The sequence below is a fragment of the Prorops nasuta genome, unplaced genomic scaffold (assembly GCF_024137725.1).
Source record: "Prorops nasuta isolate Cenicafe-Biocafe unplaced genomic scaffold, Cenicafe_Pnas_1.2 PNAS00008, whole genome shotgun sequence".
Classification (NCBI taxonomy): domain Eukaryota; kingdom Metazoa; phylum Arthropoda; class Insecta; order Hymenoptera; family Bethylidae; genus Prorops; species Prorops nasuta.
Window position 1 is genome coordinate 4077230 of NW_027116805.1, and position 25136 is coordinate 4102365.

At 39.3% G+C, this 25136-nt stretch overlaps 1 protein-coding gene across 1 annotated transcript in view; it reads right to left on the bottom strand.

Annotated features, from left to right (window-relative positions):
• Positions 1-25136, bottom strand: part of Sp1 (transcription factor Sp8) — a 92449-nt gene that overhangs the window by 34538 nt on the left and 32775 nt on the right. Inside the window, exon 2 of the transcript XR_010822966.1 lies at positions 21567-21739. The gene's annotated coding sequence lies outside the window, so the exon portion shown is untranslated. The remainder of the gene's footprint in view (positions 1-21566; positions 21740-25136) is intronic.

Sequence of the window (25136 nt, forward strand, 5' to 3'; positions counted from 1 at the left end):
AGAGTGTACGTTGCGTGTGAGAGTGCTCTCAGCGAGAAGTTGTGCGAGGAGGAACACAGTCTTCAAGGTGGAGGATGGTGTTGTTGGTGGGGCCGATCACGCCCTCGCAAACCTTCTCTCGCTCGTACCAGCTCGCGATTGTCTAATGCGCGTAGCAACCCTAACGAAACTCGCTCTCTTCTCTCTCTCTCTCTCTCTCTCTTTCTCCTCTCCCTCTCCCTTACCACTTCCCCACTGCTCTCTCTCCTCCTCGCGCGACCCCCACCAACTCGACCATCGTGGTCTGCACTCTCGACCAATTAAAACACACTAAGATCACGTGGTTCTCCGCTAAGCACGCTACGCGGTTGCCTCCTTTTGCTCGATTCTTTACTCTCCTTTATTTTCTTCTTCATCTTCTACTTCTTCTCTTCTTCTTTTATAACTCGCTTCACTCAGTCGTTGTCTTCTCTTCCAGAGGCGCCAGCTGTACAAGGCCTGGTTCTTATTTACCCAAACGTGAGAAATTATATGGTTTACCCCTCCCTTTTCAATTATCGATGCATAAGTTTCACACGATTTCACCAAACACTTCCAATAAGTGGAAGCGAATGCCCATCAATTTTTCTTGCTTCGTTATCTCAATTTTTGATGCTAAAAAATTTGAAAGACTATTTTAATTCGTTGCGGCGAAGCAGTACTTAAATTGGCTTTGTGTAACGAGAATTCATTAAAAAATAAGTGAAAATTTGAGAAAATACAGTTGAGTAAATTATAGCTGGAGGGTCGGTGAAAATCCAGCAAATTCCTATTCAACTAGATAGGGAGAGAGAGAGAGAGAGAGAGAGAGAGAGTATGATTAGGTTCGAATTCACGCATTAGTTTTTATTCCTAACGTTGCACGGCTCATTACGAAAGGACATTTCAAGCATTTACCATGAAAATGGATGCTCGTTACTCGCGGCTATATCTGATTGGAGTAGTGGAGTATAATGAGTGGGCAGTGAGGGTACCCGAGTGGAAAATCTAAACGCGGTAAGAACACGTGCCTACGTTCACAATGGGCGATTTCACTGGACTAACTAAGCAAAGTGAAACTTAATAATCGAATTGCAAAAATGTGAAAAAATTTCTTCCTTCGTTATTGTGGCTTTCGATCAACATCGATTCTCGTTTCTCACATCTTCTCTTTTCCCGTCTTTTCATTCGATACAAATAATACTGCAATTCCGAATCAAGGATATGTGAATATATATATATATATATATATATGTATAGATGGGTAAAAATGAATTGTAACACTATGCTGCGTAGGATAGAGGAAAGAAGACACGTTTATAATGCGAATGTGAGGCGTACATAGAGAGGTTTACGATGGAAATGACAAATGAATGAACACGAGCGTTGGGTGAACCGATGAATGAATCGGTATTCTTCAAGGAGTATGTAAGGATCCAAATGAGTGACTCCCCCCTTTCCTCTCCACTCCTCTTTCTCCTTTCATCTTTGCCTCGGAGACTGCGTCTTCAGGAGGATTTAGAAACTTGATACAGTGGGAACCGCGTGTGATCCCTATTCATCCGCAAAAACGTTAAGAAGAGACTGAAAGAAGTCCCTGGCTGGCGCCGAGGGTGCTATGCCGACAAAGTCTACCATTTTATAGTTAGGACCTAAAGGATTATTCCTTCCTGCAATAACCTTCGAGATCCTTTTGCCACTCTACGCCACCTCAGACCTCTCACATTTTTTCTCTTCACTTTTTAATTCCTCGATACAAGATTTTTCGCCCAAAACTGCCAAAGGGAGCATCCATTTTTTGCCTACAAAGCCACGAATAGTATCTTCTCTCTCTCTCTCTCTCTCTCTCCAACATAGAATCATTCGGATTTAACGATTATACTCCTTTGTAGAAAAATTTCGAAGGGAAGATATAATTACTTTGTTTTTTATAATTATTGTTTTCTATCATAAGCTCTTTTCCTTTTTATTACAATTGTTATTTACTTAACTCTGACTGTGTATATCATTTTTCTAATAAATTTGCTAAATGCAATTTTGTCCGATTTGATAATGTATCATATTTCCTATACAGATCCAAAAGTCAATTATGTGAAGCTTCGGTGTTCGAAAGATCCTACAGAAATTAATCATGGATAATTTCGAGGGGAAATCTGTCGGTTAATTTTTTAATAGCTTAGTTTTAGAGTAGCTGCACTATTTAGGAGAGGATCGACAACAAGCCAGGTGGTACCAACGAGTTTTCCTAGAGATATCCAACATCGATGGTCGTGTTAGGCTATGATGAATAGTTATCCCAATTAGAGCTGCAGCTGACGAAATAAAAAAAAATCTTGCACCCCGCGATAAATTTAATCAAACTAAACGTAATGACAAAAAAGAAATACCCAACAAGTCACAATAAATTCAGAACGATTAAATGTAAGCATAGAAAAATAAAATCAAAACTTTTATTAAAAGTCCAATAATTCAATAAATGTAATCCCTTCGCCATTTATCATTTTTATGACATTTCAATGCCTAATAAAAAAGACTAGTATACGAGAGAAATTAAAATTGTACGAATCTTTTGGAGAATAAATCATTATTAGTCATTTCGTTGGATATAGTGATATTGAAGCAGGTGGCGCTCAAAGATGTTTGGGAAAGGGAGAAGAGTGGAAAAGATCGCATTAAGAAATGATGAATTGTAGCATGTTTAAGAGGCAAGCGAGAAGCAAGAAAGGTAAAAGTGACTCGAGGAAGGTAAAGATGCTCGATGAAAAATTGCGTCTAGGGTGGCTCATACGTTCTCTTTAACGGATATGAAACTGCCGTACAGCCGGATGGACAGACAGACGAAAGAATGAGCGGTTGTTTCTTTCAGGCACAACGCTAGCGCTCTGTTATTAACCCCCCCACCCCCCCTCCTTTCTCTCTTTGTCTCTCTTTCTCTCCCACTAACACACACTCTCTTGTCTTACCCACCACTCGTTCCTTCCACTTTTTCCTCTTCCGTTTCTTTCATTATCCCCCAACTATATTCCTCCCTTTTCTATCCCTCTTCTTCCTCACTGTTTTCCCTCTGCCTCCCAATCATTTTCTCCCTCTATCCTTTTCCATCTCTCCAAAGCCTGGATGAGAAAAGGATCGTTAACGTTACCCAAAAAAAAGAACACTAATCTCCCTTCTACACCAAATAACCTACAATTAAAATTCAAAACACTCGCAAAATCACCCCAATCTCACAGATCTCAGCTGGCTAAACGTTTTCTTCCATGTATTTTGAAAGGAGAGTCAAGTTTGATTTCTACTCGAATTTACACAAGATATAAAGTATCAAAATACGATAGAATTTACCACCTGAAGAGGCACATAAATTTGGCAATCTCAAAGGTCGACATGAAAATGCAAATGTGTCGTTTCTCCGCGCAACGCGTTCAACCCTCGTTCTTCTCCTTCAGGAAAGGGAAACATTTATTTTCCCAGGAACGAGAGTGAAATGTAATCCGAATGCTCGTAAAATCGACGAAGAGCTTTTGGAGAATAAAAAGGAATTCGCATTGACAATGAATAGTTTCATGTGATTATTCCAGATAGAAGTTGCTCGAGCATCACTCGGTTTAATAACATGAATTTGATGTGGAGACTCGGTTGTATCGGGGCGTTGATTTGGAGAATGGTAGAAATTTTAGCAAAGGGGAACTGGGAAGATGGAACGAGACGAGTCAACAGTGGCAAATAAGCAAGTGGTTTTGAGCGCATTACGGGTTACGCGGGCAACGTAATCACAATGATTCTGGCTCTGGGGTGGGTCATCATCTCGTCACTGTATCACCCGCGGCCAAAAAGCTCGCAGCACGCACACTAGTCCATCCACCTTCACCGATACACCATCTTCTAGCTCCTTGTCCTTTCATATATTTACCTGCACTACTTAATTATTGTTCAAATTGCTAAATTTCTCCAAAAATCTCTTTTTGCAGTGATTGAAGAATTGTTATTGAAACAACTTAATCTGTCGTCCGTGCATGATAAAGCACACTATAAGTATATCTATTGGGAAAAAGAGCAAAAGGGAAAGGCTCTTAATTGTTTGAGAAATAGTGTCACTGACAGTAACGAGATAGAAACGAATGCTAATCTTCAGCGAAGAGAGGGTGTTCGAGAGAAGTGAGCGAGAGAGAAAGAGAGAGAAGTATAAATTTATGGACTTATCAATCATGTGGTAGCTGAGCACGCGGCTGCGTTTCTTAACGGCGCAGCCTGTTATTAGCGACGATTAAAAGATTCCACGGGCGGGAATAGTTGAGTGTGCTGTTTCCTCGATTCTCTTCATTGACAGGGATTTATCGGTTCCAGTTCGCTGGAGGAGGATCTACGTACGCCTCTTTGATTTTTGCACATCGGAAATCATGGTTCAGGGGGGAACGGGGTCAACAGAGATATTACGGAGCAGTCGTATAATACGACTAGCTCGAAATCTAATGGCGTGGGTACATCCCTTTCTCAAATCCTTTTAAAGTTTTTTTCTTTAATAGTTTTCTAATCCAATACGCAATCTTGATTCATCCCATACCTCTGCAATCTCCATCAAATTTTTTATGTAAAATATATCTAAATAAATGTTGAATTTTTGTTTTCAACATTTCTTAATAAAGTAGAGTACGAAGAAATCTTTTAAACAAAGAAACTCGTTAGTCGAAAGAGATAATAAAGAGAAACTCGTTGAAATGGTTCGGTTAGAAACAACATGGCGGGTTTGTTTGATATTTCTGCTCGTGTGTACACATATAGGAGTGCAATTTTCAGTAGGAAGAGGGGGAGTCGTAAGGTGTGAAAGGTGATATATGCTTACCACTACAATCTTGCATCGCAGCAGGAGAGGATATAGCAGCATGGTCGTTGGAGAGCTGGGACTGTAAAATATATAGTGTGGGTGTAAAGTAAAATGGTGGTTTCGGAACGGGCATGAGATGCGAGTTTAATAAAAAGTAATATCGCGCGTGTTAACGAGCTTGCTGTGCAGATTAAAACGTGCCGCATGAGCTACAATACCGCAGAATATAACGTTTCTTCTGTATTCTGGAAGATAAACAATGTTATGCGAATAAATAATTATTGTCAGAAAGAGGATAGTATTCAGTGGTTAAATTCCAAATAAAAAGTATAGTCACTGAATATGCAGGTTTATGAATAAAATAATGACAGAAAAATTGATGTATGATTTTTCGTAAATCATCTATTACATTTTGCATGATTTAAGAAAAGAATGTGAGATCAAACGTGAAGTCGTTGCGATTGTGGATGGTATGCCAGAATATTGTCGATGGTCTTGGGTGATTGTGGGTGGATTACGAGGCTCGGGTGAAAACCAGAGAGAAAGAGGGAGGAGAGAGGTTGATAAACGAATTTCGAGGAAAGAGAGAGGTGGGGGGGGGGGGGGGGACAAGAGCGGTGCGCGCATTTACGTGTGTTCGCGCATGAATGTACTCGTCGTATTTTCGATGCTCTTGGTTTCAGGGGGTCAGGGAAGGGGGTAAAGGGAGCGAGGTACGGCAAGACCCAAACCCGGTAATTAAATAGCCGAACCCTGCAATTAGGGCCACTAAATCGTGCCGGAGCCTGGACCTGGTCAGCGATGGGCCCGCCAGACAGAAAAAACGACGTCGACTGGGCTCTCTTCTTCAGCATCAAAGTTTTGCTCTTTAGCTACAGCCCCAGCAGCAGCAGCTAGCCCCTCGTGTGAGCCCAGCCGGAACGAGTTGGTCCTCTGGGTCCCGATCACGTCGCGGGGGTGGTTTCGTAAATGTGGGAACCGGGTACTCGGATGTGGAGAAAGAGGGAAGAGGCTTTTTGATAGAGAGATGCTATAATAGAACTCCCTCCACACTATTAGAAAAAGCAACTTCTTCAATGAACGAGAAATCTTCCCTCGATGTAATTTCTTTTCTTTCCATTTTTATTTCCTCTTATCTCAAAGCCAATTTTATTGCTTCTTTACTATGAATATATCATAGTTTAAAAAAATAGATAAATATAAAAAATGTAAGAATTGTTGTGTGTTTGCATTTTATACGAAAAATGATAATTTTTTATAAATTACTAAAACCACTGTTTTCTCTGTGCAGATTTGGACGTTTCGAGTAACAGATTCAAGTCAGTATCTTATTATTATAATTTGTAGAAGTTGTTTCTATTTGGAAAGATACGCGGAGGATTTATGGTTGTAGTTTAGGGTGAAATGTTTGGAGGAGAATTTCGTATGTGGAGAATCGAAGGGGTGGGTTGGTGCTAGGAAGGTGGTCGGTCTGACACGGGAAGGAAGATAATGGTAACAAACAGTCTTCCTTCCTGTACAGAACGACAGTGACTTCCTAGCGCTCTGCTCCGATGCATCGTGATTTCCGTTTATGCAAAGTCGAGCGTGCGCACGCACCAACCAACCACGAGTCCTTAGATGGATGACCGAGCATCACGCCCTGCTCCCTTTTCACTATTAAAATATCACAGTTCACCCTTCTCTGCAACACCCCACCCCCCCTCCCTTTTTTTTCGTCCCAATGATACAACCATAAACCACCAAATTTATCAAGAAAATCGTTTGAATATACAAGCTTGCTTTCTATATATATACGTATATACACAAACACAATAATTAATAATCCCATTTGTAGTGGAATGAAAAAAAATATACCCTCTCGATATAATTGAATGAAGAATTTTTGCAGAATAGAGCATATGAGATACGGGGAATCGATTTAATATCGACAATTTAACGAAGTAATTTGCGCCGTAAAGCATTTTGACTTTGGTGTACACGGCGAATTAAAAGCCGTACGGCTGAAGCGTCGTGTAGCGCTCAAGCCGGCTGGCTATATCTTACACGGAGCACCGATAAGTCGAGAAGATAGCTAAGCAAGCTGGTGGGTGGTTGATTTAATGCCAACCGAGCAGAGAGAAGACGAGATTGGTTAAGAAAAACAGCATGATGGAGCGATGCAGTTATAGCGTCACGCATATACGTACACTTACATTCAGCGGATCTTGCTCCATGCTTAAGAATTTAACGATAAATCACTCCGAATGGAAAGAAAATTAAATATTTCCGACCTAACGCGCACATTCGTCCGATTAAATTTTCCAAGAGTATATTTTCTCAGGATATTAAAAACTCTATCGTTCGAATTGCCTTGTTTATAATATTGAAGCGTTTGGAGAACCATGGGAGAATGGTAAATTGCCTTATGGATCGAGTTTTAAATCCATAAATTTCGTGATTTTTCGGGAAAGGTGGGCAGATTAATTTTCTAATTATCGTGACGCGGGACCGATCGATGAGAGCCACTCCAGCGTCTTTATCTCGATATGGCATCTACGTGCAAGCATATAAAACCTAATGAATCCCCCTTTCAAGCCGGGACTCGATCCTGACTAATATCCAAGATGTAGCCAGCACACACGTGTATACACATATAACGTAAACCAATACAGAATTAAACGTGCAAGTGAGTATGAGGAATCGAGTAATCGAGACAACCCTCCTATATCGCACCGTGTTTAATCGATCGATAAATTGTACATTTTTATTTTGCACAAGATTTTACCAAAGAAACAAATCTCAAGATGGTAACAAAAAGTTAAAAAAATAATATTTCACGAGGTTTTTTAATCGTTGTCTGTACACTGGTTTCAATAGTAACTTCTGCATTACGTGTTACACTCCTATAACCTTATAAATTTCAATAATCCTAAAAAAATATTAGCAAGATCCATAAATTTATAAATTGCATTGCACAGGATTTTTGACAACTATATATATAGCATATCAAGTGGAATAATTGTTCGAGCGATCGAACAGTTTAGAAGAGTGTTATTTGGTTTGAAGGTAGAAAAGGCTAGAAAAGAGCAAGCAACCCGCTGGGATCGCACGCTGTGTCAGATCGGTTCGAGCGAGAGAAACGATATCGTATGGGTACATAATAATGGCGTCGCGGCAGGTTGAGAGAGAGAGAAAAGTGGTTGGTCCATGGGTGGCAAAGGTGATACAAGAGTGAAGGGAGCGCAAGAAATAGGCTGCTAATGTTACACGATGCATTGTCACGTGGTGGATGCTAAGCGTGGGCGTCGAAGCAGCTTTAAAGCGACAAATAAACGCTACGTATATTTTCCATCTCGAGTTCGCACCCGCTGGGCCCACGTTCCGATCCTATCTCCCTTGTCGCTCGATGCTCTCTTCACTTATCGACACTCACGCACATCCACCACTGACCCTCTCTCACGCAATCGATTATACTCGCTTCTCGCTCGGGTTCCCAACTGTATCAAGTGCAAATCTTCCCTTTCTTATCAAAATGATCGAAGCTGTTCAATGTAAATCTCGATGAGAAAAAATTCAAGGAATAATAATATTAAAAAATGTTTCGTTAAAAAAGTTTCCTGGTTGATTTTTCGCGTTGTATACCGGATTTAATTGGTCCTGCTTTCAATTGATGGCATTCTTGAAACTAGAGAATCCAAGGAATAATAATAATAAATAATATTCTAGTAGAGAACTCTTCTGTGGTTGAATCTCTCGTTATATACTGGATTTAATTGGTCCTGCTTTCAATTGATGGTACAGTTATCTCTCTAACGTGTTATTATCAGCCTGGTCTACATTAGTGATAATATAAAGGATGAATTTTTCGAGAATTATTAAACTTATACCGTGCACGAGGAGGCTAAGGCAAGGGCAGAGAGTAATGTGCATGCAGTTTAAGATGGTGCTGTTATAACTACCGCGTACGTGTTACTCTGGTGAAAGATAGCATTATGGTACACGTACGCATGGAAAATCGGCAATAAGGAAGAGAGGAATAAGGAGCTTTTCGAGCAATTTGAATCGTTATCGAGGCGAGCCATGAGTAAGAGTGACCAGGCACGTTAGCACGCGGTTATATTACCAGAGATAATCACACGCAATTTCTGGCCTCTTTGCTTTCCAGTGGTTTCACACCTCGCCCCCCAAGCTGCTCCGAGTCCTCTGGTAACTTCGAGGTAAAAGGTTAACTTGATAACCGCGATTTAACCGCAGCCTAACCGCGATTCTGCCGTATACTCGATTCGAAAGGAACGCGAGCCAACACGTACGGTTCAACTACCGTGGAAACTCGTGTCCTATACTCTTCTTCATCCTCTGCTTTGCTTCTTTCGACATTTCGTCATCGTTTCGTGTAAATTTTATCCTTTTACTCATGGAGCTTCTTCCTTTATCAGTTTTTTGTTATAAAGAATTGTAATTTGCAAAGTAGCACAAAGGACAGATAAAAAAAATACATTTATCTCCTTGGAAAAGATATTAAATTTTTGCATAATATTTTTTCAAAGTCTTTATTTATTTACTATTTGCATATATAGAGAAGTTTTATATACTGGTAAATTAAACAATTTATTTTTATTCTCTCTTTCCTTAAATCAAACCAAGTCATCGATGGACTATAGAAAGCAAAATAAAAGATCTAAAACGTACATTTGAAAAAATAATAGAAATTAAAGGAATTACGAGGTTTGCTTTATTCATTATATGTGGTTATAATTCATAACGCACCATTAGTTACATTATTATAGTATTTACAAGGCGACCGAATGTAGCGGGTGCTTGACAACTCGTTATTACAGTGCTACGCGATAATTATGCTCGCTTGTACTTAAACGGAAACTTTAGCTTACCGGTATAATATGGGACGAGCGTGAAGATTTTCACTTTTGACACTGCGGCTCAATGAACGAAAGTCTATTGTTCGACACAAACAGCATTGCAACTCGGTATTTGCGACAGAAGAAATCCAACTTGCGACTTGTGATCGCAACGATCGATCAATACACGCATCACTGCAGTAATTTTCATCGCAAAAAAATTACCGACAACTCGTTAATTCGCTCCGAAAATCAATCGAGTTTTGAAAATGTGCAATTGGGAGTGCAATAAATTTTGGAAGAAAATGGGTGGTGGAGTGGCAAATGGTATCGCGAAACGAACGATTTATACGTGGCGTTCTATGTAACGGAATACGTCGCGCTGAGACTCGAAGTTATTACCACATTCGTCTCCATTATCCGGTGAATCATTGAAGAGGGAACGAGCTATCCATGGTACCGGCATTTGAGCTTTAACGGCTCCGATCCTTGTAGACCGGTATCCTTTAGCGTCCAACCAGTAAAATCCTGGCCATTCGCTTATATACTCACCACGCATTATTGTTTGCATAAACGCAATCCGTAAATCTCCCCTTGTTCCCTGCAATTTACAATTGCCCGATCCCTATATCACTCCCGTCACTCGTTACACCTACAACTCATTGTTTCTTTGCATTTCACACTATTTTCCGCAAAACCACCTGCTGACAAAACTGCATAATTTACATAATTATCGCAGTATTGCTCTATCGGCAGAAAAATCATTTCTAAATTATTATGCAAAAGCTTCCAAACAACTATTATCGTTGCTTACTATTTTATCACCGACTCGATATATTGATTGACATTTAATCGATCGAAAACCTCATCGATGCTTTTCCAAGAACCAGTACGAGTAATAAATTATAACGTTTATGTGCGAAGCATTTTATTTATCGACTCGATAATCGACAGACGAGTTATGGCAACCCGATACAGGTTCGCGGTACCTATTACCAACTTTAGCGATATTTTAAAAAATATTTTCTAATTTACTATTCGTATATACTTCTAACAAGCGATTATTATCATTAAAAATATTAATTTATCGTCCTAGCTTTTAATTGGATCGAGTTTTATATTCTGGTTAATTTGTTAATTTCGTACTATATAGCTTTACGATAATTGAAAAATTTTTAATCTCTTGTTTTATCTTATTGGTTACGTGTAGGTGATCGGATATTCTTATTGGAAAGAGGTACGCATGATAAATTCACTGTATATAGTGGAGAACGATAAGGAATGGTGAGGAGGGTAAAGTGCACATGATTGGTGGCGTTATTTTGTATCATTTTCCGCCACACGCGTTTCGTTGATAAACCATCCACTTTTGTGATTCCAATCGTTTTTACATTTTCCCTGGTCGATTGACTCGCTCGATATCGACAGGTTTTGCAAGAGAGGAAATATATATTATATTTCCTTCTAGTAATTTGAATATAATTCCCTCATTGAGGTACACCGCATTATTACTATTTTGCATGATGAAATTCGTTATGCAACTGAAATTATATATATTATACTTTGAAAGATATGTATTCCTGAGAAAAAGAAAATCAAGTGTTTTTTATTGTTTCTAAATTATTTTATACTGATATTCCTTTGATCTTGTAAGGTTATACGATGAAAAGTCTCTATATTTTAATAGTTAATTTCAAAGTTTTTCAAGAAACTATGCGAATGTATCACTTCATCCAGAATTTCACTAGATATTTTTTTTTTCAAACTTGCATGTAGCTGTGGAAATGGCTGAAGTAGTATGGGCGACCATTACGCATAGCTGCTCACTTATATTTTCAAAACCAATTATTTAATAATGGACTGGATGAAATGATACAATCATTTAGTATTTTGAAAATTTTTTGACACAAGTTATAAGAATATTCATTTTAAAAATAAGAGATTCCATTAATAAAAATTGGTTTCACCTTTATGCGATTTCTCAATGTATTACGAATACTACCATATAATAATTTTGGAAAGAGAAAAGAACATGCTTTCTCTTTTTGGTTTAAAAGATATAATTTCTGAATTAACAAGTGCAAGAGAAGAGAGGTGTTTTTGAATACCCTGTATAAATGAGAATTTGAATCTGTAGTCCCAACTTCCTATTTGATTATTTTATTTTTAACACTTGGTAAAGATTCAATCGAAAGATTTTTTTTATTGAAGACATTGATATTTTCCAGCTACAAATTGAACTTTGCAAATTACAGTTGTAAAATAATACTGTAAAGAGGAACGTTTCTCTGTTGAGTGGCATATATATAGATAAGAACGCCACTATCCGGGTATTGTGAAAATCGATTTAACGTAATTTGATGATAATCGGAAGGTGAGTGGAGAAAAATGATGTTTGATAATGGTTTGTTCTGAAATAAATATGAAGAGCGATAAAACGGAGCTGATAGTTATCTAAAGTACCACGGACGAATAGGTTGCGTCAATGAATTTTCTTTCTCGGCCATTGAGAAGTGACGGCTTTCGCGTCAGTAATTATCGCCATATCCACACTCGTTACTGCATCGAGGCAGCTCGTAAAACTAACTTCTATATATGAACTATTTTAATGTAGAAATATATCTCGAGAAAAGCAGAATAATCATTGTAAAAGTATTACACTGATTCAATTTTCGATAATTGCAATATTTTCTTGTTTAATGCACAATTCAATGAAATACTTATACTTTACAGTATCCATAAAAATCTCTAACGAAAATCATCCTTACAAATAGAGTTTTTTGTCGGAGCTTGTTGATTTGAGTAGTACAAAATTAAATTAAACACATATTATATTTGGACTTTTACTAGATAATAAAGGTTTCATTTTTCAGATAGAGATTGTAATTTAAGTAATATTTAAACGTTCCGCATGGTTAAGTAAATTTGTAATATGGAATGTGCAGAGCACTTATGTTGGGTCATTATAACTTGACTCACAGATGCACGCAGCCTCCCCTCTCATATAGCTATGCATACCACTTATTAGTCCAATGTTGCACGTATCTGGAAACTCGTTCCCCAGGGTATAAATAAATGCATTCCATACACCAACGGTTAATTTATCCTAACCATATCGTTAATAACAATTAGGATAACCCTACTTCGTTAGTACTCTGAGTAACTTCCGTATTTATATCATATATCGTACCCATAATAACCTTAATCCTTAAAACTGCATTTTACCTACTCATCAACACTTAATTTAATTTTTAAACACCTGTAATAACAGCAGAAAAAATCAAACTTCTTTGTATGCGATAAAACACAAAAATTTAATCACTTAAATTAATCAGTTTAATCAACTTTATTAATCTCTGCCATTAAATTTGATTTCCTTCAATTTTTAACTCAGCTCCAAAAATATATCGATTATCCCGAGTGTGACGTGCAGTCGATACTGGACTGATTTAAAGCGATGCAAGCCACTCGACTGACACGCCTGCTAATTGTATGAATTATGTATGTTACACGGATCTGGTTACAAACCTATTGAGAAGTCACGGATATTGCATACAAGAGCTAATGTAAGATGCCCACGTGTTTCATTATACACGATTCAGCCCAAAGGGACTCCTAGGAGTTTCACCATCCATCCAACATGACCAATGCACTAAACCACACAACGAATAAACAAAAATCAATCAAAATAAAATACCTCGAGACTATATCGGTACAAGATTCTCCCACTGCAGTTTACGACTGCTGCCCACTGAGAATTTTCCTGAGAATTTTCCTGGGAATATACTAAAAAAGCAAATTTGGTGAGAAACGAGTTCACGGAGGGTCCCACTAAACCGGAAGAGTCGAGCACCTCTGAAGCGCGCAGGACACCGATTTACGGCTTGGTACTTCCGGCCGACGCGAGCATTATTGAGATTAACAGTCGACTGCTCGGACTACTCCATCGAAATGGGTTTTCGATCGTCGCCGAGGAAGCCAGCAATACATCACGCATAGGAAGCGATAAAAAAAAGGAAAACCGGGAAACGCTGCTACTTTCCTCGAATCTACGACTCCAGCTCGCTTTACGACACACAAATACTCGCTTCCTCTCCCGCTATTTTATACTTCCACTGTCGCGATCGCGATACACTATTCTTTCCTCCCCATTTTATACCAGAACTGCAAACCTAAAACTGCACTCGCATCTCTTCATCCAGAAACATCACGCATCGCACCTTCCTACATGCTGAAGCATGAAAAATCAGATTTCGATCCCCCAAGCATTAAACTTTATTATTCATCAGGAATCTTGCGTGTTTTTTTTTTTTTGCTCTCCCTATCTCTTTCCCTCTCACAAAGAGATTATGAATTCTTTCTGGTTTATCTGAAGACGCTGTCAGTCATATCGCAATAGGAACGATGATGGGACAATAGAGAAAGGATACAGTATCGTGCAGGGATCTGGTCCAACTAATTTGTAAGATGTTTCTTGTCTACGAAATCTCCGCTCGTCAAGAAGATACTCATTCACGCACTTACACCTAGATAAAGGAAGGATGACGGATTTCCGGGCAGTGCGGTCACGTGGTCCATGGAATTTTATGCTCGGTGGGTAAGATCGTAATTACAATGGGGAAAAGTGGCGAGTGGTTGCTTATCGCGAGCGAGATACACCAGTAGCACTCGTTATTAATGCTGGATACAGATTTGCTGCAACGTTTATGACGCGAGCCTGTAATACAGCGTGCAATAAATATTGATGTTTAATTGGTCCTATCGCGATGAATTCGCGCGCGCGCGCGCCTCCTTATTGCTATAATTACAAGAACCGCCGGCTACTTTTCCCGTTATCGACGCGTAAGAGACGAAATTACACGATAACTCGAAGCGTACAGCCGAGTTAGCTCATGGGAGTGTTCTACATTGTACGAGAGTACTCGACTTTGATCCTGCGATCTGCAAATACTTCATCATTGCTCAGGATGAGTTTTTCGATAAACGTGGATTATTTTCACTTTATTGTTGATCGCAGCAACCTAAGAGCATTTGGGAATAAAAAATGTACAGCGTTGGTAAAAGTACTAAAAATGGAAATAAATTTTGATGAAACGGTAATGTCGGTGCAGCTGGTTCGAGACTCTCGTAGAACCTGCCCACTAGAGACAATATAGGTTATGAATCAAGTAAAACGAAGTCTATAAGATAATGGGAAGCAATAATAAGCGTCATTTATCAAGCTGAACATCGTAGCCCGAAGCGGCCTGCATGCTGTGTGCTTTTCTAAGGTAAATTCCCGGCGAAGAGTCGAAGAAGTGGCGTGTGTTGACCCTGAAGGAGGATCGAGGATCGAGGGCCAAGTCGATACATAAACATCGATACTCCGACGCAAATGACAGTGTGCTCTACTCTGTTCTTATCGTAGTCAATGCAAAAACCATTCACGTACGCGCCTTTCAATTGGCCCGGACAATCCCTATACACGTTCATCCATTTCCATGCATCATTCATGTATATACGAGTATAATATACAATGTTCATCGAGTCTCGAGTTGTCCTTGCATGCGTTCGTACGCGTCGGCGATAATAATCATAAATTTTAGACGTTTCTTTCCTCGAAATGTAAAAATTTTAACACTCAGAAATGTTCTAACCTAACGAACAAAATTATCTTTGGATAAATTATTAAAACGATATATTACCACATAATGAAATTTTATGAAGTTAAAATTAAAAAACAAGTTTAACTGAAAATTTTTAATAATTTTAAGCAAATATTCCTAATATACTGAAAATCTACACTACAACTGTAATAAATTCTAATTCGTGTTGATTTAAGAAAGCTTGGGATGGTTGATTCTCTCGAGCAATGAATGCTGGCTCTAATCGAATGGACTTAATGATTGCAGCCAGAAAGCGGCGCCTGGATGTACTATGGGAGGTGGATATAGAGTGTGGATAAAGGGGTGAGGAATAAGGAGAGGGAAAGGGAGGCAGAGGGAAAGGTAGAAAAAGAAGATGCGAGTAGGGGTCGCGCTCGACGACCGCGGCTGGTACTGCCCTGTAATCGCGATTCGCGCACTGTAATAATTATTGGCTTTGGCCTGTCATCAGCGGCGACATCTATGCGAGGCATTCACGGTCCATCCGCACGGTTCTACCTGCCTCTGCCTCAGCTGCTGCTTCGTCGCTCACTGTATCCTATAGGCTCCGTGTACCGTACATTCTTTGCTCTTCTGCAACCTACAAGTTGCGTAGTAAACATTTCCGGACCTATACATATGTGGCTTTTCTAGCAAAGTTAGAAATAGAGAGATCTTATTGGCTAAAACGTAAAGAACGTTAATTTGTTGGTAGTATAGAGTGGGGATGTAGTTCAAAATATTATTTTTGTTTACTGATATTAAAGAATAGAGATTATTTTCTAATGGAAGTATTTATCGATCAATAATTGTAAAACTATCAATAAGAACGTCCATAATATTCTGTTACATCGAGTTAAATCAAGATGATGGGTATTAATCTTTCAGTCATCGAGTGAAAATTTCTTTTCTGCAGCGTATATGTAAAGCTATTTGACTTTTTAGGATCAAGAGGTGACTTCAGGGTTAATCTGGTGGGGTTAACCGCAGCCTTCGATATTCTCAGCGAATTTAGCCGATGCGTTAACAAGCTACTAATACCACACTTCGTACAGAAATGGTTAAGTGCGAAAAAAATGAAAGGCTCTGTAGCTAGTCGAGCCTCGTCAATTTCTATATCTATATATATAGTATGTATAATTATTCCAGTTCACTCATGTAAAATTAATAAATTCATATAGAACAAATAATTTTAAGAGAATAAAATTCTTTAAGTCTAAACTTACTATTGGTAGAACCTTTTGATGATCCTTTTCTATTGGTCAGGCACCTGCACGACATCCTGAGACTAAATATGGATTTTCGTAGTAAGGTATTCTCAACTTTTTAACAATTTCTAATCTAAGAAAATGTTACAAAAATTTTCCTTTTAAAATCATTCTTTTATGAATGCAGTCTGATCGAAGTTAACCAAATACTTTGTAAATACAAAAGTAATTTCAATCTCCAGCACGTATAACAAATTTGCTCAATTTTAAAAATATCTATAAGAAGTAGATATGCATAAGAAAGTGAATAAAGCATAAATAGGAAAAGAGCCGCGGGTTAGCAAACGTCAAATGGAATGGACTACAGGTAACGTTACACACGTATACGTCGACTGGTAATTACGACTCTCCTAATCACGAAGAATTACTGTATAGTTACGGTCTTGCGGCGTTATCTCGACCGGTCCATCTCCGGTCGTGCGTTAATCGGTGTCCATAGGCGGCGGGAAATGCAAAGAGAGAAAGGGAGGCTGTGGATCTGTGGGGAAAAGCGAAGAAAATGAGGGGAAAAGCGGATGACACGCACAGGAAACTAGTGTAAATAAGAGAGAAAATAAAAAGAGCCACGAACGTGCCGGGAATCAATCACGAATAATGAAACAGATCGGAAGAATAATATTGGTAATTAATGACTGTTCCATAGATATAACGATGCACCGGAATCACTCATCGTACTCCAGCAACCTGTAATCGCAGATAATATTCAGTGCATATCCCATGAAAATACGAGAAGAAGCCATATCTATATATATATACTGCTGTATACACCTCGCGTTTCTCCTATTTTCTATACGCTATTATCCAACCTACCTTCCTTTACCTACCCTTCTCCATCATCTACCTTCCGCTCCATTTTACAAATCCGCTAAATTTCCTAACAGTATAACTCCGGACATTCAACAGTTTCCATGCCAATTTCTTCAATCCAACTGATAAAGCACCTCGTTATAACAATTTCGTTCAAGAGTTATACGCATACTCGATCCAACCTTCGTTTCTCCATTAATTTCATCACGTATTTCGCACGAGGCTAGGACGAAGTCTACGGAAAGACTAGATTCATAAATGATTATTTGGCTGCAATTATATAATTACACGACTTGTTTCGTAGGTGGCTAGGACGAAGCGTATCAAGGCAAGATTCATGATTATTTTGACGCGAGAGTCGAGTTTGTTCGGAGGTTCCCACGTGGGGATCGAGAGAACAATTAAAAGCTACTTTAATAACACCCCCTAGGAGGGCTGAGAGAGCCGGGTTTTGGCGTCGGTGGCGTCGGTTTTGGCAGTGGCGGCACAAGCACGAGTAACTCGATCTGCCAAGGGCCTGTAGGGCCCGGGAGATATGCGAAAAGCCCGTTCCTCTGGGCCAAACGGGGACGCCCAAGTCTCTAAGATTTTTCAAGTGACGAGGGTGTTCAGTCGTATATCTCCCTCGTAGCGCCGCCGCCAACGTCAAGACGTTCGAACGACCCACCAAATTATACCCTCGCAAACTTCAGGTGTAGAAATGATTTTTAACATTAGAAATTCATTCCTGGCTTCTCCTCTCTTCCTCTTCTGATCCTATCGCTCTACAATTTATGTACGTTAAATATATATACACGCATACACAGAGAGCAATCCATATACCATCCTTTCCACAATCCAATAAAATCCTAACGATTGCGATAATCGCTCGTGCCAGCAATTATTCATTCACGCGTCATTGATTGAAGAGGGAATCGATAAAACGTATATATATATATATATATATATATATATATCGAAGCTCTAATAAAGTTGTTGAAGAAAACACAGATGTATATCAGCTTTGTGTATATACGTTTAACGTTGTAGAATTGTCGGATGATTAAGTAGAAACGATGAAACTTGCGAGAAACGTAGTCAATCGTTGCGCAGGATCTTGTAAAAGGTCCGTATAGCGTAAAGGCTGATGATATCAGGTAATTTTCTCGATAATTAGAGGCGATGGGTGTAAGAGGAAGGACGAGCCTGTTTGTCTGTACGTAAAGTTTTCACAACGCACTATATATACCTGTTTATATATATATAGTGCAGATAATGTGCTTCTGCACAAAGTATAAATATAATCTATCCATAATTTATTTCACGAAACCGAATATGATTGAGTGAAAAAAAAAACTTTCGAGGAATGTAATTACAGCTCGGCCAATATAAACCCGAGTGGATTTTCCTTTCGCATGAAATATTGGTAATTAAAGCAGCGTTTAATTTGCAAGACTCGAGTTGCTTTTATCGAGATCCGAGTCGCTTTTATTGTGCGATATTGGTATGCCTCTGTGTACTGTATATATAGTTTAATTATTGTACGAATGCGCAATAATGGAGGAGCGCTTCTTACGCTACCATGCCCTTCTTATTTTAGTTTCACCATTAAAGTTCCGTATTCCCATTATAAGTAATAAGGAGAGATTATTCCCATTAAAAATAAATTAAGACTGTTCGATGGCAAGGTGGCAAGGTTAATGGATAACGCTCGATAATATTCGAAGGTAAGAAGAAGAGGGAGGAGAGGAACGAGAGGGGAAAGAAGAGGAGAAAAAGGAGGAAAGAGAGATCACCTAGTTGCTTATGGGGTGAATTGCTGTTAGCGAGTGGGTCTAAAGGGGTAGAGTCGTTATCGTCGATGGCCAACCGATAAAAAGTTCTATAATCGCGGGAGGCAGCTGTTTCATCCTGCGAGAACTCGCCTTTTAGATCCTATCTTGGCCACAGCTGCCACCGAATACTCTTTACATACTTTCTTACACGCGCCTCGTACTTTCATCGAACCTTCGATCGATCTTATATTTTATTCCTTATAACGTATAATGCAGGATTTAGAGCAGAAATTATATCGTAAAGCGAGAGTGTCGAAAAATAATTGAATTTTTTCAACCATTACAACTTTTATTATCAGTGTAACAGCGCCAAGAGACGAGTCGAAGGAAGAAAGACGCGAGTGTGTGCAGGATGCAAAAAGTTAAAGGCGCGAGAAAGGGACGCATTATCCTCCCACGCAGCACGGAACGAGCCTCGAAATTCCTCAGATAAAATCGGCCAGCCCTTCTTTACAGACCAATATATTCATAATGGCCGTCTTCATCGGACCTTTTCGGATCGGATCAACGTATTTTTCGGAGAACAATCGACTACTTTAGCCAATACCTCTCGCAAAATCTTCTCTCCGGCTTTATGCAAAATCTCCCTAGTCGATAAGTGGCCTCTTATGTTTTACGATTTTCGTATATTATAGTATACAGCTTCATATACGCTTCCTTAGCATCCTTAACAAAAACTCTCTCCTCTTTTACGAGAAGCAGCACTGAAATGTGCTATAAATAAGACAATTTTGACTAATTTTAATACACGTATAATATTTGTATTATATATTAAACGATTTCGAGGTTTCTGGGGAAAGTTGAGAGTCTTTAGAGGAAAAGGAGTGTAAATCTACGATAAATAAAGTGCAAAGATATTTCAGAGTATATAAAAGCTGTAATAAATTAGACCAAATTGGGAAATTAATGGGAACTTTTATACTTAATTCGCGTATCGTCTTAGAATTAATAAATGTTCATGATGATATTTGAAAATAGAAATTTTTTAAAATTTAATACAAACGATTTAGGGATTTCCAGCGAAAGTATAGGTGGTCCCTGCATGAAGAGGAGTACAGATATAAACGCAAGTTAAATGAAGCGCAAAAGAAATTGGAATTTTCGTAGTTCGCGTATCGTCTCGAAGGAGTCGCATCAGCAGACGCTCGAGATGAGGGATAGTATATGAAATTAGGGATGGGCGAAAACGATCGCGAAGGCAAGATCGGCTTGTAGGCGTGGAGATTACGAGGTGAAGCCGAGGTAAATAACGGGTCGTTAATGAGCGAGGCTCGAGAGATGATAATTAGAGATTCGCACGGTGATTTCCGCGTGGAAGCCGACTTGGCTCGAACTCTACTCGCTTCACTACTATTCGAGCCAACCGAACACCTTTAGCGACCGAACGGAAAATGCGATCAGATATCGTCGCGACCGTTTAGCATTCAGCGATGCATTCATATCAATCCGAGATCGTGCATATTCAAAGCAAACTCTCCAAACTATCCTTCTTCCTCCTCTTATTAACTTTGTCGATGCACTTCACGCCTGTCTACCCGCAAAAAATACCAATTCTTCCATCTTTTGCCAACAACCAAACAGTCTGTGAACGTCATGTTTTTTGTCTTATTATTATTTATGGATATTTATATATATATATATATAGTGCATCACAAAGAACATCATTTGTACTCGAATATCAGACAAGTTTGAGTTTTTCAAATACTTATAGACTTTGCGAGAGATTTATCTTTGTGTTGGAATTCAGTGATAATCTAAAGTGCAAAAATGGGAGCAACGTAATAGTGTCTGGAAGTTTTTGCGTAAGAGTCGCATTAGTGATTTTACGATTGTATACGAAAGTATTTTAAAGCTGAACTCGCAAAGGGCCAATAGTCAACAGGAAGCGCAGAGATTTGAGCGATAAAGAAAATTCGTGAGCCTTTATTCAAATATAGTCTACGTCGGTCTGTATTCTTTCAAGCGTGCTGTATCATTCTTATGCCCGTTTCGAGCGCACATGAATATTCACGGAATGATCCTTGAATATACATATGTCTGATAAATGTACTATATGCATACCTACACTTGTTTTAATATTATGCAGTCTCGCCAAGTTGAACCACTCGAATCTTTATGCTTTATTTCCTTCTTCCACCACTTTTTCACCTCTTCTCAGTCGACTGTTCGTGCAAAAAACTAATCCATTTAAGGATTTAATTTCCTTTTTATTAATTAATTACTGGATTCAAGTCCGCATGCAAATAAAACTATGTAAAATCGGTAAATTATTATTTTTCTTCGAATATTAATTTGCAGACACATAAGATAAATTTTTCGAGTGTTTGGTGATTATTGGCAAATAATCAAAGTACAGAAAAAATGTTCGCTACGTTTATAAATAGAAAAGTGAATCGTACCATTATCCGAGAAACGCCGAGGAGGACTCGAAAATGTTCGTGCACGTTGTTGAGGAAGAAAAGGTAGCGGTGTTGATTGTCATTAAGTCGTTGAGTCGATGCTTGGCCGAACAAGTATCAATATTCGATCAGCGTCATCTTGAGTAAAGCAGGTATTTGAGTACACTTACCGGCTGCAACAAAGTGAAAAGACGAGACTTTAAACATCATAATTATACTAACCAGGATCGGAGTTGTATCTCATTCAAGATACAAAGAGACCAAATTACCATGTAAATAATATAACAGTCTCCGTTTTACGGGGGGAAGCCAATTTTAGAATAACATCGGAATTACACTCACGGAATTCAAAGGAACTGATGAAAATCTCTTTGTATATTAATTATCTGTCAATGACTATACATTAATTACGCTAGAATAAGAGTGTATCGTATAAATTCCAGCCTCTGAAAAATCCTCTGTAAATACAATAAAATTACAGATAAAATCCAGAGAAAATTTTGGAATTATTTAAAAAAACAAAAGAATAAGGAAATCATTTTATTTCATAGATATACATATAGTAGTAGTGGTTTGGTATATTTGGAAGGGCACGTGCTCGAGCGTGCGTGTGTTAACGGATTGGAGCGAAGAGGATGGAAGAGGGTGAGAGCAGAGGAGAGGAGAGGAGAGGGAGGAAAGAGTAAAGCGCGCCCGCAGCGAGGAAGACGTGATCGATGCCCGTGGGATGCGAGGGCGTTCCTGGTGCGGGAGGCGCCCGAGACAAATGGACGTCGCGCGTCTCTCGACCACGCCTTCCCGCGGGAGAAGAAACTCTCTTCTCGCTCCCTCTCTCTCTCTCTCTCCCCCACGTTATCGTATATATGTGCGAATTCCCAATGCTCCTCTCATCCAACTCGAAGCAAAGGCTCTAAACACCTCACGATACTTATACAATTTTCCCCTAGAGTAACGTCAACATTTTTGCTGAGAAACCAACAAATAATTCGCGCCTTTGATTAATCAAGTTTTTGTTAATTTTCTTTAAAATAATGTTCAAAATCTTTGAAACTTGTCTTTAAGCACTGTGCAAATGTTTTTATATATACACAGTCTATTAGAGTAAAAATAATAAAACATTTGATACGTTTTCTTCAGCTAAATTTCATAGGAGATTAAGAAATTTTCAGCGACATCTTTATAAAGAATATTGGATCAGAGTTTAGTTTTTTTACTTTTTGGGGTAGTTTTACGTCGGAAGCGTGAATCGCACGCACGCTCTTATAAATAATGGGAGAGCCTCTAGGGTCGAGAGTGGCGTTTGGGTAAAAATGCAGCGCTATAGCGAGGAATAACTGGCGCGCGCCGTGTGCGAGAGGCGCGATATTTAAACCACGAAACGAGCTACCGACCATGCAGCCAGGAGTCGATAAATATTCAACGACCTCCCTTAATAAGGTCCAGCCACGTCTACATTGAGTCCCATGGGAAAATGCGAGTCAACGTGAAATTATTTCACTCGCGAGAATTTCTCGTCTTCGATTCAGTGGTTCTTTATTCATCCTTCAGTCGATGGCTTGCTCGAGAAATTTTCGAGATGAATCAAGCTAGTATATATAGTGATGCAAATTCTAATGAGCGATTTATAATAGTGTATAGGAAAGCTCGCATCGAATAAGGTTTATTCCAAGTTATATAGTTTGGCAAGGTGATCGATATTCTTGGTATAAGAAGAGCAATCAGGTGAGAATCCTTGGATGATTGTTAAGCTTTTAATGAGAAAATTTGCGTTTACGAAGGACGATGATTTGGGAGAGTACTCGAAGCACTTGAGTTCCATTGTGAACTGGCGACGAGACGCGACGGTTCTCGGAGGGTGCCACTTTCGTCATCGTAAGTCCCTTGCCTTGCTTTAATGGCGACATGCTTTTGGCAAGGCGGAAGCAATTAACGGTGTTCCTAAGTCGAAGCCTTCCCTACCTCGAAACTCTGGATTGACGATCGATACTCGACTATCACCACCCCTCCCCCCTCCTCCTCCTCCTCCACCTCTCTTTATCTCTCCCCTTCAGACACCCCAAAGTTTCCATCTTGTTGTACGAGTTACTCTCCTGAGCAATTTCGTAAACTCTTAAATACTGAATTGAGACAACAAAATTTCTTAGATTTATTATCGAGCAATAAAATAATAAAAATTATAAAGAAAATTTCAAGATTTTTCAAGGCTAATTCTATCATATATATACATGATACCGAAGTACTATTAATTTTCTCCTCTTCATATATTTACTCCTCTAAAACATTGTCACAAATTTCCTTCTTATCGAACGAGAAATTTCTGCCAGGCAATTTAACAACTTTCTAGCAATAATTCATTATTGATATAGAAACTCCTCACAAACTCTATTATTTGCTAATTCTAAATATAAACAAATCTAACAATAAGTATATAAAAAAGAAAGTCCGTAGGTTTGGATCCGAAGAATATGTCAGCTGTGAAAAGTTCATGCGAGTGTGAATGGGAGATGGAGGCTTGTCAGTCCTCGTCGGCCTGGACCGCGTGGGTTGTTGGATCTATGGATCGATTGCTTCGGATCAGATCGGATATATCGGTGTGGAATCGTTTACAATTGCGATGAGGTCAGATTGGATCGTTTAGAAAGGTTCGCGCGTCAGGCTCGAGTCTGAGGACCACCCAAAGAGTCTGCCCGTGGGTCCGCGAGTGAACATTGACTGTATCAAGCATACATGTATAATGTTCTGGCTCGGAATAACTATAAGGAAGAGTCGCTTGAACAGCGGGAACCGCGAGATAAGTCGCTGCATTGAATGCAGGTGTTTAGCCAACAGCCAGTCATCGTTTTGTCATTACTTACTCCTTGACACCATAACTGGCGCTGCTCGTTGATATCGAGTTGGATGAGTGCTGGATCAGAGGACCCGTCGTGGGGACCCGTCACTCAGCACCACAGGGGTCGAACACCCTTTTTAGTCCATAGGACCTTGCCTGCTCTTCTCCTCCCAACTCTTCAAATCACACCAGCCTCTAAATTCAATGAACTCTCTCGTGCCAACCCCCTCTCATTATTCCCAATCATATAAACAATGCAACCGTTCCGTAATAGCTCTTCTATTAAAATCCTGAACCATAGTTTTTTATTCCTTCTTCAAGGTCATAATGAAAAATGTGGAAATTGCGCGTAAGAGCAAAAAAGCACTGGCGATTATGATTTCTATATGTTTATTTTTGCATGTGAAATAGCAAGCTTGAATTTCTCGACGTACTCCGAGGTAAGTTGAAGGAGCGTGGTGCACGGGACTATCGCGATCAAAGGTGTGCCTACGGTGATACCACGTGGGCTTTTACAGCGAACTCTCGTTCGATTAGGATCTCGATAGCGTCGCGTGGGTTCGAAAGGTTTTTTCCCCCGTTTTCTTTCTTTTACAATCGAGAAACCATGGAGTCCCCCTCATCGAACCAACGCGCGGAGCGGCTCACGATGAAATGGCTCCGCGAACGCCCATGCGTGGGTGCTCGCACAAGAAATGGCCATCGACTCTTTTATGACGCTCTTTCTGCGAAAAAACAAA